Genomic DNA, 18,122 nt, shown 5'->3' with positions numbered 1-18,122 from the left:
AGTGGTTCTCACCCGTTCCCTGCCCTCCCCCACCCCAGCTGATTCTCCTGTTGCTGCCATGAGTGAGAACCACTGGCTGATTAGGCAACACCTTTAATTCTACCGGAATGGTTAATCCCTGACGGCTAATGATGTTGAACATCTTTTCATGTGTTTATTTTCCATCTGTATGTACTCTTTGGTAAAATGGCTCTTTGTATCCTTTGCCTATTTTCTAATTGGATTTTTTGTTTTATACTGTTAAATTTTGAGAATTCTCTCTCTATATTCTAGATACTAGACCTTTGTTGGATATGTGGTCTACAAATATTTTCTCTATGTATCTTGTCTTTTCATCCTCTTAACAGGGTGTCTCAAAAAGCCAAAGATTCTAATTTTGATGAAGCCCAATTCATCCATTTCTCTCTTTTATGGATCGAGCTTTGGCTGTTAAGTCTGAGAACTCTTTGCCCAGCTCTAAATCCCAAAGATTCTTCCCATGTTTTTAAAGAGGTTTAAAAACTCCCATGTTTTAAAAAAAAATCACAGTTTTATGTTTTACATTTAAGTCCACTATGTTTCTGGAGTTGATTTTCGTATAAAGCTAAAGACTTAGGGTGAGGTTCATCTTTTTGCTTTTGGATACCCAGTGGCTCTGGCACCATTTGTCAAAAGGTCTATCTTTCCCCCATTGACCAGTTTTTGCATCTTTGTAAAAAATCAGTTGGGCACACCTGTATGAGCCTATGTCTGGGCTCTATTCTATCCCACTGGTCTGTGTGTTTATCTCTGTGCCAACACCACTGCCTTGACTACTGTCCCTATACAGTGAATCTTGAAACCACGTATACTGATTCCTCTTGCTTTATTCTTCTTTTTCAAAATTATTTTAGCTATTCTATTTTCTTTGCCTTTCCATACAAAATTTTAGAATAATCCTGTCTATATCTACAAAAAATCTTGCTGGGATTTTGACAGGAAAAAAGTAAGGCTGTTTTTTGTGCTCTGAAATGTCCTTTGGTTCCAGGACCTGCTGAGGATGGAATCTTGGCCCCATGACCTCGTTCCCATCTCGCTGCTGGTTGCCGTTGTTGTTTTTTAAAAACCTCCTTTCCTCTGTTCTCAAGTTTCCTGCCTCCCAAACACATGTCAACATCAGGAGTGACACAGCCGTGCAGCTGGGAAGCCCGTGAAGCTGATGACTCAGGATGACGGAAATAAACACACTTTGTAGCACCGGCGCCCGCAGTCACAGGCTGCTTCACCCTCTCCACCCCATCCTGGACCTTCTTCCTTTTTTCCTTCTCCAGGATCCTTTCCTGTCGTCTTGTGCAGCCTGATGTATCCCTCACTCCGTTTTCTGCCTGTATTATTGAACATCCCCTGTCTGGGAGAAACTTTCCAACAGTCGTCTTCTTCAAAAAGAACCAGAGCAGGTATACAAGGAATGGAATATACAGACAGGTCTGGGGACCCTGACCTGGAAGCAGGATCTGGTCACCGAAGCATTACCTGGGAAGTCTCCAGCTTGGCTGTCCTTCCTCTCCAGGGGGAGGTTGGTAATACGTGGATGTCCTGTCACTCTTCTAGACTCTTCTTCTGAGATCCAGAGAGCACATGGAGCCCCTCCCGCTCCAACAAGCAGCTTGAGCCCCCTGAGCCCCCGCATGCGGGTGGCTGCAGAGAGGCCGAGCCCCGGGGGTTGTGTGTTCTGTCTGCAACACACCCTTTGGGTTGATTCTGGGAAAAGACGTAAACAAATCTCCCAAAGGAAAAAGAGTTGCAGCTGCGATATCTTACCTACCGAGAAGCACACCAGCTGGATCTTGCCTCTGAGCCTGTGTGACTGTTCCCCACTTCCATTTCTCTGGCTTGGGAGCTCCAGTGGGGGGTGCGTTGGGCGATAAGGTCAGAGGAGCCCAGGTCTGGTGCGGTGCCCTTCCTGACAGCCACGTGACCTTGGGCTAATCACTTTTGTCTTTGTGGATTAAAAATAATGGGGTAGGGATACCAGTTCTGCAATCAATTATTCCCTAAACGATATCAAAGAATTATTTATAATTTTGTTGGGTGTGATCATGACATCGTGAAAATAATAATGGTATCCGGGAATTGCTTCAGAATACTCTAATACAAAAGAAAAAGAGGGGAGGTAGAGACAAATGAAACAGGGTTGGCAAAGTGTTGATAATGTTGAAGGAGCTTTCTGGGGGGGCATCATCGTCTACTCTCTACTTTTGTGTTTGAAGTTTTCCATAATCAAAAATGAAAAGAGTCATACCATTTCACATTCTAGTAGCACCAACAAGATGGTGGACAGTAATGCCCTTTGGAAACAGAGTCTTGCTATAGAAGCGCTTGTCTTCACACGGGTGCTCTAACTGAATAACTGTGTGAGGGTGCCTCTCTCTCACTGGTTGAATTTGGCTGTAAGAACAGTTACATGTCCAGGCAGTAAACCCATTCTCACTGCCCCTGTCACCAGCTCTCCAAGTAAAGGAAAGATCGGGAACCTCTTGGAGGGCAGAAGGTTGGGATGTGGTCCATCCCAAGCCGGTCTCAGTGGCTTCTCTCTCTTTCATGTGTGGTGTGCTCTCCACCCCAAGTTCATGGCTGCCTGTCATTTCCTCTTAGATCTCGTGCCTCCTTTCTCTCGGGGAGACTTTGCAGTTTCCTCCTACCCTGGATTCTCCTTGCTCTGGTCCTCAGATTCAAGAGAGGCAGAGCAGATGGACGAGGAAGATACTTGGACACAGAGAGTTGAGTCAGGCCAATGGCAGGGGTCAAGATCAGATCACCTGCACCTTCTGCCCGGGCAGAGGTCCCCGGGCTGCCATCAGGCAATGCAGGCTGGTCAGTGTCACTGGTTCTGAGCTCTAGGACAGGACCATTCTGGGTGTTGTTTCTACAAAAGATGACAAAGACAGATCCCTTGTCCCAAGGAAAACATGTCTGGTGGTGGAGAAAGGCAGATAAACAGATGGTTACGGAATCACATTCCAGGGTTAGGCATATGTAGAGAGGATGACTAGGGTCTTAGACAAGATGCTCTAATGTAGCCTCTGGGTGTTTAGACGGTGGGCGAGGTGAGAAGCCATGTCGTGATCAGCTTCCCAGAAATGCTGACACCTGAACTCAGTGTTGAAAGAGAAGCAGCTGGTGAGTAGAAGGAATTCCACAGCAGATGTGAGGGGCGCCTCAACAGACAGACACACGTCTTCTTCCTACCTTTCTGTGGCCCTCCTCTGGGAAGAATTCTGCAACCAAACCCCAAATCCCCGCATCAGACAGCAAGAGCACTAACTCACGTGCTTCCTCTACATGAACCTTTTAACAAGGAGGTTGTTGACAAGTGACAGGTGATTGTAGAACCACAAGAGGGTCTGGGTAGGTTTACAGAAAGGAGAACGAAGGATGCTTTTCCATGCCGGTCAGGAAAGAAGTAGATGGCCCTTTGTCCGTACCATCCATCCAGGATGAAGGAGATTTTCAAACGTTGTAGGTTCTTTGTGTGACCCTCTTCCACTAACAGGAAATCCTGTTTGTGTTCTGGGTCCAATTTAATGCCCATCACTCCCATTTCCTGTGTTTATCTTGGATGATTGAGACTTGTTGTAATTATCCTTCTTTTAATGTAGAGCCTATTATCTTATCCACATTAGTATTGTTGGTTCATTATTGATAAGCTTGATAAAAGACAAATAGAACAGAATCATTAAAAATATTAACTTAGTACCAAAGGCTGGCCCTTCTCTGGAGAGCTGCAAGCATTTTGAGCTTGCTTTTGATCAGGCTTTTGATCAGTGTGCTTGCATGTACATATCTTTACTTCCTGTTCCCGAGAGGTCTGTCCTTGAATTCCCTTTCTTTCTATCTGCGCCCAACCAGGTGGTCTCATCTACTCTCCCGCCTGCATCTCTGTCAGTGTCTCCCAGTGATAGGTCCTTAGCTTTTCCCCTCTTTCCTGAGTTCCAGACCTATCTGTCCAACCTGTACCGGACATCTCCGCTCGAATGTTCCATGGGCGCCCCAGACTTGTATGTGCCACCTCGAACTTGCTCCATGTCTTATGCTGTCCAGTACCAGGCACTCAGCCCCCGTGGGAGACACCTGGGAGCCATGCTGGGCCGCCCCTGTAGGTTGATCCCCTCTCCACCCCCTTCCAGTCCCTCTCCAGGGCTGTCCTCACACTTCAGATGGGGCGACTTCCCCTTGGGCCATTGGCATCTCTTACTTTACTTCCTGCCACTCTTCTCTCGCCTCTTGAATTCATCACTGCCACTGCTTCCAAGCAATTCCTTAAAAACCTCTATCACTCCTCTGCTTTAAATAAACCCATTGGCTTTCCACTGCTTCAGGATAAGTCCAAATTCTTTACCCAGATGCAAGGCCTTTCACACTCAGGCCCCAGTCCATCCTTCCATCCTCACCCTGAACTCTCCATCAACAGACCAGCAGCTCTGGTCTTCCTGACCCTCCACCATTCACTCCCTTATTGATTCCTCTCCCCGAATCCTCTTAGTCTTCTTATTTTTGTGTGTTATAAGAAGAAAAAAATTACACTAGGCAATTCCCGGGACTCCTGCCTGTTTCATTCTTTCATTTATTCCTAAGTTCAACAAATGTTTACTGAGCATCTACTGTATGGCAGGCATAGATCTAGGCTGCAGGGATACAGCAGTTACCAGGATAGGAAACCCCTGCCCCGTGGAGCTTACATGCTAGTGGGGGAGAGACAAAAACAAGCACAAAGAAAAACCAGTAATGTGTTGCACTGTGGTGAGCACCGCGTAGACAAATAAAGCAGAGGAGACAGGTGGAGTGAAGGAGGTGAAGGAGTTTTGATTGTTTCTCCCCTTTCCACAGTGTGGGCACAGGTGGGATTTTCCGGTCTGTATTAGTTTCCTAGGGCTGTCGTAACAAAGTGCCACAAACTTGGTGGCTGAAAACAACAAAAATTTATTCTCTCCCAGTTCTGGAGGCTAGAAGTCCAAAATTGAGATGTCAGCAGAACGACATTCCCGTCGAAGTCTCTAGAGGAGGAACCTTCCCTACTACTTCCGGCTTCTGGTGGCCTCGGCATCCCTGGCTTGTGGCAGCCTCCCTCCAGTCCCTGCTTTCCATCTTCACACCACCTTATTCTTACAAGGATACCAGTCGTTAGACTTAGAGGCCGCCCTCAAGCCAAGATTATTGCCCCTGGGAATTCTTAACTAATTACATCTGCAAAGACCCTGTTCTAACTTAGGTCCCATTCTGAGGTTCCAGATGGACATGCTTTTAGGGGGACACAGTTCAAACCACTGTACTGTCTAAGTAGTGAGTGGAGATGGGCTTGCTCTTACCTCCACAAAGGAAATGTCGAATTTAAAATGAAATAAAGCAGGGGCTTCCCTGGTGGCACAGTGGTTAAGACTCTGTGCTCCCAATGCAGGGGGTCCAGGTTCGATCCCTGGTCCGGGAACTAGATCTCACATGCATGCCACAACTAAGAGTTCACATGCAACAACTAAGGAGCTGGTGAACTGCAACTATGGAGCCCATGTGCCACAACTAAAGAGCCCATGTGCTGCAACTAAGAAGCCGTTGAGCCATAACTAAGGAGACTTCCTGCTGCAACTAAGACCCAACACAACCAAAATAAAATAAATAAATAAATATTTTTTTAAAAAAGAATGGAGGAGAGACATTAAAATATTAAAAAATAAATAGGGGATTCCCTGGTGGCGCAGTGGTTAAGACTACATGCTCCCAATGCAGGGGACACGGGTTCGAGCCCTGATCCGGGAAGATCCCACGTGCCACAGAGCAACTAAGCCCGTGCACCACAACTACTGAACCTGCGCTTTAGAGCCGCAAGTCACACTACTGAGCCCATGTGCCACAACTACTGAAGCCCGCGTGCCTAGAGCCTGTGCTCCACAGCAAGAGAAACCACCACAATGAGGAGCCTGCACACCATAACAAAGAGTAGCCCCCGCTCGACACAACTAGAGAAAGCCTACATGCAGCAACAAAGACCCAACATGGCAAAAAAAAAAAAAGAAATAAAGCATAAATATGATTTTGAAGTAAAATTCTTCTCTGCCTATTTAATTGTTTTCTTTTGGGTTCTGGAGTAACTCAGCCGGCCTTCACTGCAGAGGCTGGGGACTGTCCAAGATGCTCGAGGTGACCGCCATCCACCCAAAATCCCTTCATCATGCCGGAATGTTTTACATATTTCGTCAGCTATGGTTTTGACCACGGAGGTGAAAGGAAGAAGAAAAACAAGAAACAGCAAGAACAGCTAGAACAGCTAGTGGGGCATCAGCACAGGACTCTGGAGAGGCCCTGCATTCTGCTTCCTTCAGCGTCACCTGGACATCTGTCACATCATCAGCCCTTTGGGGAGGCAGTTAGAGGAGAGGGTTGTGGTGGTCAGAAGCTGAACTTCTAATCACTTCAATTTTTACTACGAACAGGGGTAAAAATGTCTCACATAACCATAGCTAATTGAGCACAATAATTTATTGAGCACAGTGCTGTGTTGCATATGAATGGTCTTCTTTAATCCTCACAACAAACTTACAAGGTAGGTATTATTATTCCCATTTAATAGAAAAAAACCACTGAGGCTCAGATAAGATTTCGTGTGATCCACTCTCAGCAACGAATGCACAAACATCAAAGAATCACTGTGGCTGTCCGTTTACAGACTGGTGACACGTGGGTAGTGACTCTTTGGAGAAAGTACTTATACTTCTAAGCATTTGTTGACTTCACAGTCTTAAAATTAAATCGAGATGTTTCTACGACACCTATTTCCAACTTAATACAGTTCACAGAAGTGTTTATAAGAATCGTGCTTGTTTCTGAGTTTGTTTATAAGAATCGTGCTTGTTTACTTAATTGGTGACTTTTCCACATTTTTGGAGTATTCTTTTGCTTAAAGTTTTTTTTTTTTAATGTAAACATGGTTAAACAAAGCATAAGACTCTGAAGAACTGTAGAGGAAACGCTTATGAAATAGGAAAGGAGCCCTAGGACACAGCCCCAAACCAGCAGAGGATACTGGAGAATGAGAAGAATACTCAGAAAGAGGCAAGAAGGATGATTGGGGTGGGATTCAACACAGGCAAGTTCCAGGTGAGAACATCCTGTGAAATGCATCTAAATTGAATTATGGTACTAGATAAAGTTATAGAGGGGAATGAACCTTGGGTATCATCCATTATCCTGTGGAATTAATAAACGATCTGATACCCTCTAAAAAAGCCATCAACCAGGAAAACCCCTGGCATGGGGAATGTGGGTTCTAAACGTGAGACCACAGCTTGAAACCTTAAGAAGGGAGATGAATGCGTTGCAGACGCTCCCTTGAGGTCGTCGTGAGGGGAAGGTTTTACCCAAGCCTGGTTTGGGAACGCTCACAAGAGGGCTTTACGTAGCAAACAACAAAATCTACAGCGATCATCATAGAGTCGATATTTTATAATAACTGTGAATGGAGTCTAAACTTTAAAAAGTGTGAATCACTGTATTGTGCACCTGTGACTTATATAATATTGCATATCAACTATACTTCAATTAAGAAAAACAAAACTACAGCAGTTATGCTCGAGTCCTCCTAGAGCTGGTCTTCACATCAAGGACATCATTGTGGTACTTGGATTCTTTCTGTGTTTCATCTGAGAGAAAGTGGCTGTTTATCATGCTAGCAATAAAATAGATGAACAAAAGTAAGGTGCATTAATACTTCATCAATACCTGCTTGACCATCCTCTGCTCATGTAGAGTGGCCAAGAATTTTCCATCTGCCTTTGACCAGGATGCCTTGAACGTTGGGGTGGCATCTGCTGGACTGAAGTTGGGAGTCCTCTGCTAGTGCGCCTATTTTCAACGTGTCTGCTGAGCCTGCTTCCCTTCTTAGTTAAATTTAGTCATCCTGGGGACTTCTCTGGTGGCACTGTGGTTAAGAACCCACCTGCCAATGCAGGGGACATGGGTTCGAGCCCTGGTCCGGGAAGATCCCACATGCCGTGGAGCAGCTAAGCCCGTGCGCCACAACTACTGAGCCTGTGCTCTAGAGCCCGCGAGCCACAACTACTGAGCCCATGAGCCACAACTACTGAAGCCTGCATGCCACAACTACTGAAGACCGTGCACTGCAACAAAGTGAAGCCACCACAATGAGAACACCACACACCACAACGAAGAGTAGCCCCCGCTTGCTGCAACTAGAGAAAGCCCGCATGCAGCAACGAAGACCCAACGCAGCCAAAAACAAACAAATAAATAAATAAATTTATTTTAAAAAACTTTTAGTCATCCTGATTGAACAATCTCTCACCTCCACAATTCAGGCAACTGGCAAGATTAGTTAGCTTCTAAAAGTATTTAAGTTTTTTGTAGGAATATGCCTCTTAGAGGAAAAAGAAAAACACAGATTTTCCAACCTCGAAGTTTTCTGATTTTAACTACCTACACAGTAATTTTTTTAAGTTTAATTTTGCAAAGAAGAAAGCATTCTAGATGAATGCATTCAAAGGGACTTAAAGCATCTACTTCACAAAGAAAGAGATCTACTGTTAGCAAACATTAAACACTTTTAAAACTTAGAAAGCACCATAATATCTGGAGGTGTCTGCTGAGTCACCTCACCCTGACAGCTGACAAAGTCACCCGCAGCCTGTTGTCTGGGTGCCCCGCTCCCAGTGCAAAGGCCTGGCCTCCAGTTGTTTGCATCTGCATCTCTGCCTGAGAGTGTATCTGGCAGCTGGAGACCATTTTGTCCTCCCACAAAGCAGGCTGGAAGTTCTGGAGACATAAGAACCCTTGGGAGAAGCTCTCAACAGGACACTGCCAGAAGCCAGTGTGTAAATACCCCAGCTCCTTGCCCCTTGGATGCAGTTACCCTGGAGAGTGTCTCACTCTGGGCCCCCAGAGTCCCCAGCAGTGTAATATGCGGTGATGATCTGCCTGAAACCACACGTCTTCCCTGCACCCCTCACTTCTCCCTAGTCCACTTCTCTCCTTCACCTTGTAACTAAGCTGCCTGCATTCACATTCTCATATTTCAGGGCAGCTTCTGGAGGAACCCAGTCTAAGACAATGCAACTGCCTCTGATAATTCATATTTAAGCTGGAATCAAACAACTTCTAGTTCTTATAGAACCGAGACCTAAGTAGTTTTCAGTATGCTCAATCCTCGGCAAAACGTTTGACTTTAAATGGTCGCTCGTGGCTCCTACTAAAATCTAACCGAGTCTATTTAAAAGCGGCCGTGTCTCCTTGCTGACTGGCTCCTTCATGAGGTGTTTCTGGGCACTGGAAACCACCCTCATGCCACCTCATGTATTAACTGGCACGGAGAATTCTGAACATCACTGAGTGGCTTCATGGTTACCAGGAGGTGATATTGATCGTACGGGACACAAGCCTCTTGAGATTTGCTCCCTCTTCTTCTCTCTCTCCCACTTCCTCTCTCCCTCCGTCCTCTCTGTTGGAACCCCAAGTCCCTTTTCTTTCAGACTTGTACCAAATACCAAGTCCCAGGGCCTGGAATCTGACTTTCGGGTAGCCATTGGCACACAGGAAAGTGTAAGGTGCAAGGTCCCGATAGATGGATGGATGAGGTAGTGCTGCCGGGAGAGGGGGTGGGAGGGAGCCGGGCAGACGCCACCACCGCTGCGTCCCTTCCGGGGATCATTCTGAGATGTGGCTCCCCTGCAGACCCTTCCAGAGAAGCCCCGAGTGCCCCAGGAACAAGCTCCCATGCGACCTGCTGCGTCTAAGGCTTGTGGTACAATGGACCACGTCGCTGCCCTGCATCCCTCCCACCTCACAGCCCGCTGCCCTGCCGCCCAGTGCTTTGCACTTGCTCTTCGCAGACAAGTGTCCACACCTAGATCCCGCCTTCGCCTCTGCTTTCTAGAGGATCCCAAGGCTGTGAGGGTGACCTAATCCTCTCACATGAGTTCTTTTTCCACATCTGTTTCAGGCATGTTTTGTCTCCAGAATTGACTTGTATCATGGCCACTGGTAACTTCTGGACTGTTTCATTTGGATTCTATTCTTATTTGGGTTGAAGTATAGTTAGAAGGTACTTGAAGCACATTAAAGAAGATTTATAGCGCTTCAGATTTTTAAAACTCTGGATTCCTTTAGTCAAGCATCACCCACAAGGTTCAGATCCAGACCAATTTGCCAGTTGACTTGACACATTTTAGGACGTTTGCTGATTCATCAGGGATTCATTTGGGAGCTTTGGTTTCCGATGTAAAGTGAGACATAGGATGACCAAGTTTATGGTGAGAATCTCATATTCCTGTTGTGAGGTTTAAATGAATTAAATAGCATTTTGAAAATACAAAATGATTTACATACACACACATCATCACATATATGCAGCATAGTTGTTTTCTGATGCAGAATAAACCTTTAACATTTTATTATAAAGTGTCAGCAACATAAGAAGATGTCAGAAATGTAGGGCAAGAAACGTTTTTGACCATAATCATCCCTCCTTTGATCCTTTAGATGCTTTTCTGCTCTGTTCTTTTGGACAGCATTCTAATCGAGGGTGCTAACACCTTAACCGCCTTCACCCATCTGGTTATTCTTCTCATCTAGGCCCCCCACCCAGGCATCTTCATTCTCCAATCATGTCCTTACTTCTTGTTTGAAATTAAAGTGCACCTCATTTCATGAAATTATGGTGAAGCAGACGATAGATTTTATTTGTTCCTTTCATAAAAATTAAAAGTTCCATTCTTTTGCATGTAACTGTCCAGTTTTCCCAGCACCACTTATTGAAGAGACTGTCTGTCTTTTCTCCATTGTATATTCTTGCCTCCTTTGTCATAGATTAATTGACCATAGGTGCGTGGGTTTACCTCTGGGCTTTCTAGCCTATTCCACTGATCTACATTTCTGTTTTTGTGCCAGCACCATACTGTTTTGATTACTGTAGCTTTGTGGTATAGTCTGAGGTCAGGGAGACTGATTCCTCCAGCTCCATTTTTCTTTCTCAAGATTGCTTCGGCCAATCCTCCAATGTCTTTGGGATTTTTTTTTTTTTTAACAAATATTTTACTGGATGTTAACATCTGGGCATCACAGTTCTGGCTTTGTTCTCCAAACAGTGTCTTGGGTATTGGTTTCCACTGCTGTCAACATGTTTGGCTGTCCATACCCAGTTAAGGTTCATTAGTTTTGTGATAAGCAAGCTTCCTACAGCTGGTTAAAGATGTATCTTCTGGTGAGAGACACAGTGTGAATTCCAGTCACTCAGAATGGTCTGTTGCCTCTCATCAAGGAGGGGGTCTGCCTTCAAGGTTCAATGATTTGAACCATTCTTCTAAAAGGCCTTCTTACCCCAAAGCTCCTCTACTGCCTGTGTCCCAAAGGCCGGCTATTAGAGAATTCTTTCCTTGGGTTAAATTATGGAGTCCAAGCATAAGATACAAGAGCAACACAATGTTCAATTATTTCTTAAAATTTTGATATTACCTTGTACTCTGAGCAATGGTGCAAAGTTTCCACTCTGTAAGTACATAACATCTGACATCTAACTTTCACACAATCCTGTTTTCTACATGGTGATATAGAAAGGAGGTGATGTAGAAACCTAGCCTTGTCTTCTGCACCAAATGAGGGCAGATGGAGGGTGTGTTCTATAAGGGGAAATAGGCCTGGCACACCCTCCCCCTGTAGGATGGTGGCCTTCAGAGCCCTGGGCCTGGAGGTGCTGCTGACTCTGCAGAGGTGTCCTCTTTGTCCGGCAGCAGGGGATGAGGCACCCACAGCAAGACAGTTCTCAACTTAAGAACGGACATGGTATCAAAGGCCTCCCCCCTTCCCAAGGGAAGGTGCTTGCCAGGCTTAAGCTGAGTTGTCCCACAAAGGCTGCCAGAAACGGCTGCCAGCCCCTGGATCCGTAACCTCTCCTTCCCCTCTCTACTTCTCACTGTGTACGTTTTCAAACTTAGAGAAAAGTTGAAAAAAAAACAGGACAGCAAACACCTAGATTCAGCCTGGAACAACCCTCCCAGGACCAACCTCCATCTAGATTCAACAATTCTCCTATTTGCCGCGTTTACTCCCTCTCACTCTTGAGTTACTGGAAGGTTGTCCACATGCATCATAATGCTTCACTCCTAATTACTGTGGCAGACATCTCGCGAGAATAAGAACACTCTCCTGGTAACCACAGGGCCATTTTCATGCCCAGAAAAATTAGCCATAATTCTGTAGAGCCGCCTGAGAATCAGCCTATCCTTCAGGATCTCCAGTTGTCCCTAAACGTCTTTTATGGTTGTTCTCCTTTACTTTTTTGAACAAGGAGCTAATTAAGGTTTGCACCTTGCTTTTGGGAACTGCGTCTCTTTTCACCTAGGTCACTCTCCGATTTTTTCCTATAATGATGACTTTGAAGATTCCAGGCCAGCTTTCCTGCAGTATGTTTCACCTTCAGGAAAGATCCAGCATGTGCACCTTGGGGCAATTTAACCGCACTGTCCCCTATGTTTCCTGGAAGCTGTAAATTAGGTCTGAGGCCTCAGCACTCCTCACCCTTCAATGGTATTGAACCCGTTCTCTCTGCAAAACAGCCACCCTCAGTCACGTTCCCAGTTTGCATAACTCTTTTGAATTTATGATGTGTTATTTAACCAGCACACGTCTGGTAGTTATCTCTTTGTCACACCGCCTCTGGGAGCGGGTTAACTCTGCACCAGATGGAAGGTATCCCATCAGAAATGAACTGTCTCGTGGCTGAGGGGCGTACAAATCACTGTAAAGCATCCTTGATTTCTACCTCCTCTTCCTCGTGGCGTGAATGCCACAAGCAAGAGCGTGGAAGCAAAGGGGCATGAGATTAGATCTTGGAGAAAGTTCTCTCTGACTCTTAATCTCTTTCAGTCTGATCGTGACCAGTGAGCAGGGTGTTTCCATGCAGCTGTGTTCCCACATCTGGACACTGTCTATGCCAAGCCCCTTCATGAGTGTAGCTGCCCTGAGTCCACAACCACATTTGGTGGGAGGTGTAGGAGAAAACACAGCTGTGTACGGAATGCAGAACTCCGCGACGCAGCTAAGCTGAGGCCGAAAGCCCTCTCTCATGACTCCTGCTGCTGAAAGTCTGCGTCTTTGCGTGAAAATTAGGTGTAGCGATAAACCAGATACTAGGTCAAGACAGGCGAAAGAAGAGAAATGATTTCTGATGAATCCTGGACTTACTAGTTCACTGCCACTCCAACCTGCAAATGGAATATAGGTTTTTCATATCAGGAGAGTTGGAGTCTCACAGGCTGGTTGTAATAACAACAGGCAACGTTTTTGGAACTTTAGGCCAAGTACTGGTCTTGTTTGTGATCATATCCCACGTGAAGCCCATGAGTTAGATATGATCTTCTGTGAATCTGAGGCACAGAGAGGTTAAGTAGCTTCCTCTAGGCACCGCAGTAATTAATTAGAGGAGACAAGATTCAAACCGCAGCACGTGGGGTTCAAGACCTGAGTGTTAACCACTGCGCCATATGGTGACTTTTCCATGTGGCCCAAGAGAAAGCATCTGGGAAGGAAGAGGCGGCCACTTGGCTGCTCTGGGGCCGGGATCCGTGCAGCACCTAGAACCTGCCTATTCCCTGCTGCCCGACCTGATGGGCCACGTTTAAGCCATCCAGATACAGCTGGAGTCATGTGGGTGAACAGGTCGGTTGTGTGGCAATCCGTGTCACAAAGGGAGCAAGCGTGGCCTCCAGAGATGACCAAGGGAGGTGGTGAGCAGCTGGGAATCTGTGCGCAGGTGGACAGATCCCCTGCCCTGGGTCTGCTCGTTCTGTACCTGCTGTGACACCCAATAGGGTCACTACAGGGGCAGGGGCAGTGGGATAAAGAAAACCAGCGGAGTTGATCCATGCCTTATTTATGAAATTCTAAACAGCTGCTCCCCTGCCAGCTCCCCAGAAGCGAAAGCAAAGGGCTGCTTTAGGAGTGCATGCCTCCAGCGAGCCTGGCTCTGCTCAGGTGCCGAGGCCAGGTCAGTGCTGGACCGCGGAGCGTTCCAGCTGTCGACGACATCCCTGCGATCCGCAGCCTGCAGGCGGCTGCAGAGCTGCAGAGCCGGAACTGTGCCTGGACGTCGGCATCAGTGTTTCCTCACCAACAGACTCGTTTGTAAATAAACCGTCTCCGACTCTACCTGTTTTGGATTTTCTCAAAAGCTACCTGCTTCGTGAAAATATCTGGAGCGCGGACATAATTAGGTCAAGGGACGCAAAATATTGCTGGTCACAGATCGCTCTTTCTGCGACTGCAAACCGCTCAGCACGGCATTGCTGGTCACAGGTCGCTCTTTCTGCGACTGCAAACCGCTCAGCACGGCATTGCTGGTCACAGGTCGCTCTTTCTGCGACTGCAAACCGCTCAGCACGGCATTGCTGGTCACAGGTCGCTCTTTCTGCGACTGCAAACCGCTCAGCATAGCATGTTTTGCCTTCTTTTTGCTAAAAATTGAAATGGAGACACTTATGGGAGGAATGCAGATTGAAACAAAGGAGACATCTTTTTCTTTTTCCAAATCAGTTGGCAAAGACTTAAAAGTTTTATAAAACCTAGGATAGGTGAGGATTTAGGGAAACTCCCTTCATTGATTGATGGTCAGATATAAAGGCCTCTGTGGAGACCATGGTAATATCTGTAAAAAAATTTTATGTACAAACCCTTTGACTTGGCTTTTAGGAATTTACCCTACGGATATATCTGTGCGTGTACAAAAATATATGAATAAAGAATATTCACTGCAATATTGTAATATTTTTAAAAATCTGAAGCTAACTTAAATGTCCATGAATAGGGGACTGGTATGTAAAGCACATTTATAGAAAGAATACTATGTAGCTACTAAAAATAATAAAGTAAATCTGTGTGTGTTGAAATAAGGCATGCCAATATATTATTAAATATATAATAAATATTCAAAAAGGATGTCATAATATTGTATACAAATTTTTAAGTATGTTTTTTTTCAATGTTGTGTATGCATGGAAAACTCTGGAAGGATATATAAGAAATTGTTAATAATGGCTATCTTTAGGTAGAGGAGGCATAAAAGAAAAATTTATTTTCATCTTTTATATCCTTCTCAACTATTTGAAATTTTTTAATGCATGTACTGCATTTATCTTTTTTCTTTTTAATTCGTCTGTATTTGTTACAAACTTTTAAAGCAGAACGTGATTTGAGCACCATTTATCATTTTTAAAAACTGGCTTCCGTTTTTCAGAAATAGTGACACTGATAATTCCTGGATCATATTTAGAATTTCCATGCTCCTCTTCTCTTTTTTTTTATTTTTTTTTATTTTTGCGGTACGCGGGCCTCTCACTGTTGTGGCCTCTCCCGTTGCGGAGCACAGGCTCCGGACGCGCAGGCTCAGCGGCCATGGCTCACGGGCCCAGCCGCTCCATGGCATGTGGGATCTTCCCAGACCGGGGCACGAACCCGCGTCCCCTGCATCGGCAGGCGGACTCTCAGCCACTGCGCCACCAGGGAAGCCCTCTTTTCTACAGAACATACAAATCACAAATGCCTCCTAAGGCAGAAAAAAGAAAACTGCAAAAAAAAAAAAAAAAGGGAAAGGAACATAAACCACGTTATCCAAGAGCTTGTTTTCCTACCATCCTCAAAAGTCCTGCTAGATTTTCTATTTCTTGTAAAAGGTTCTATCACCCATTTATTATTTCCTCTGGATTTTCACGTGTTGAGTGAATGTGAGTCAGTGGTGGTGGAGGTCAGGCTGCAAGGTGTCCCTGTGCCCTTCCTCTGACGGACACGCAGAGAAGAAGCCTCACTAGCTGCCTGAGCCTCCGGGGGCCTGGGCGCGCGGGACTGAGGAAAAGCACGTTCCCAGCTGACTTGATCTGATACAGCAGAGGCTGGCAGTTCTCTTGGTTTCCCTTTGTGAGTCAGCTTTCACCCTCTGGCGTGGCCTGGATCCACAGTACACGGTGTGACGATGGGGTTCGACACACTGCAGGAGTTTGTGCCAAGACCTCTTCAGAAACAACTCTAGCGAGAGAAAACACCTTTACCTTAATTCTACATTTCAACAGTGTTCTCCACAAACTACTGTACATAAAAGAGATAAACAACAAGGTCCTACGGTATAGCACAGGGAACTGGATTCAATAGCCTGTAATAAACCACAATGGAAAAGAAGACGAAAAAGAATATATACATATATATGTATGTATAACTGAATCGCACACGAAAGAATGTTCTCTGCTTAGAGTCTGCCTCACTAGACTTAGTGCAGTAATCATTTTGCGATATATCCAAATATTGAACCATTATGTCATATACCTGAAACTAATATCATGTTGTATGTCAACTGCACCTTAATAAAAAAGATAAAATGAACAAAAATGTCCTGTTTACCATTGAAATTATTATATTTCTGAGATGGTGGTTAATGTTTGCCTTTTCAGAGGATTTAAAATAATAATAATAAGGGCTTCCCTGGTGGCACAGTGGTTAAGAATCCGCCTGCCAATGCAGGGGACACGGGTTTGAGCCCTGGTCCGGGAAGATTCCACATGCCGCGGAGCAAATAAGCCCATGAACCACAACTACTGAGCCTGCGCTCTAGAGCCCGCAAGCCGCAGCTACTGAGCCCGCGTGCTACAACTACTGAAGCCCGCGTGCCACAACTACTGAAGCCCGCGTGCCTAGAGCCTGTCCGTGCTCTGCAACAAGAGAAGCCACCGCAGTGAGAAGCCCGCTCACCACAACAAAGAGTAGCGCCCGCGCCGCAAATAGAGAAAGCCCACGCGCAGCAATGAAGACCCAGGGCAGCCAAAAATAAATAAATAAATAAATGATGATGATAATAATAATAATAATAATAATGCTTTAAGTGATAAGTATTCTATAGTACTTACATAAGTGATATGTTACCTAGGTGATTTTTCCAATTCAAGAGAAGGGCCAGTTGATAAAGCGAGATGGTGATGCTCGTGCTTCCCAGCCAGGAAAGGGGCATCCGTGCCTTTGGAAGAGCTCCTCTTCTAGTTCCAACAGCCTTCCTGCCTACCTTCCCCGCTGTCCACCTCCATCCCAGCTGCCGACAAGTGAATGGGGCCGGGGATCAGAGTTGACTTGGGGCTGCGGGAGGTGAGTCCCCCATCCTGGAATTCCTTCCCCTCCACGAGCCCCCAGCCTCAGGTGAAAACCACTGACCGAATAGCCCACTGTGGACTTGGTGTCCTACCCCCTTCTTCCCCCCCAGGATTCAGTATCTCAAAGAAGATTTCTTTCCCCAGACACAGAGAGACCAGACTACGTTTGTAAATTCACAGAGCTCTTCATGACCCACCAGCCAACAGGGATGGAATCTTCATCGTCCGCAGCTGGTGGGATGTTGATCTGCAAAATCCCACCTGAATGCGTGCTTTCCTAGACCACTGCTGGTGCCAGTCCTCAGGGGCGGGGCCCCGGGGAGCTGACTCAGAGATGGGCGTCAGCAGGTCAGCACGCAGAATGTTTATTAGGGGGTGATCTCAGATCCACACTGTGGGTGGAGGGCATAAAACAGGATTGTGCTTCTAAGGCCCCAGTAGTGTTCTGCTCTGTAAGCTGAGTGATGGGTACGTGGGTATTCATTTTATTAATATTCGCTAATCTGTACATTCGTTTTACATACACTATTTTAAATGAACGATAATATTTTACAATTTTAAAACTTCGTTAAGTCTTAAGAGTGGAGGATCACAGTGTGATAAAATGCTCTGACACCAGAATTCCTAGCGTTTCTGGAATGTTCCCTTGGGCCACCACTTCAGGTCTAGACACCTCCATGTCTTCATGTATCAAATGGGGATTGTAATAACATTTACCTCACATGTTCATGGTCACAGTTAAAGGAGCTTAGGCATGTGAAGTGGGTTAACTAGCGTCCCCTCGATTCACATCCACCTGGAACCTCAGAATGCAGATGTGATCAGTTAAGATGAGGTCATACCAGGTTAGGGTGGGCCCTAAATCCGTCTTCTCCTTCTTATAAGAAAAGGAGAGAACACGCAGATAAATGCACACACGCGGAAGAAGGACGGAGGCAGATATTGGAGTGAAGTAGCCACAAGCCAAGGGAGGTCAAGGAC

The 18,122-nt window shown here is 45.8% G+C and overlaps 1 long non-coding RNA gene across 1 annotated transcript in view; it reads left to right on the top strand.

The window, feature by feature from the left end:
* The window catches only part of LOC109549687 (uncharacterized), a 38,573-nt gene extending 22,135 nt beyond the window's left edge, over positions 1-16,438 (top strand). Inside the window, exon 3 of the long non-coding RNA XR_002176078.3 lies at positions 1,007-16,438. This is a non-coding gene — a long non-coding RNA (uncharacterized lncRNA). The remainder of the gene's footprint in view (positions 1-1,006) is intronic.
* Positions 16,439-18,122: the final 1,684 nt, after the last annotated feature.

Source organism: Tursiops truncatus, chromosome 2 (genome assembly GCF_011762595.2).
Source record: "Tursiops truncatus isolate mTurTru1 chromosome 2, mTurTru1.mat.Y, whole genome shotgun sequence".
In the NCBI taxonomy this organism is placed as follows: domain Eukaryota; kingdom Metazoa; phylum Chordata; class Mammalia; order Artiodactyla; family Delphinidae; genus Tursiops; species Tursiops truncatus.
The sequence above is the reverse complement of the archived record's forward strand: the minus strand, read 5'-3'. Positions and strand labels throughout refer to the sequence as shown.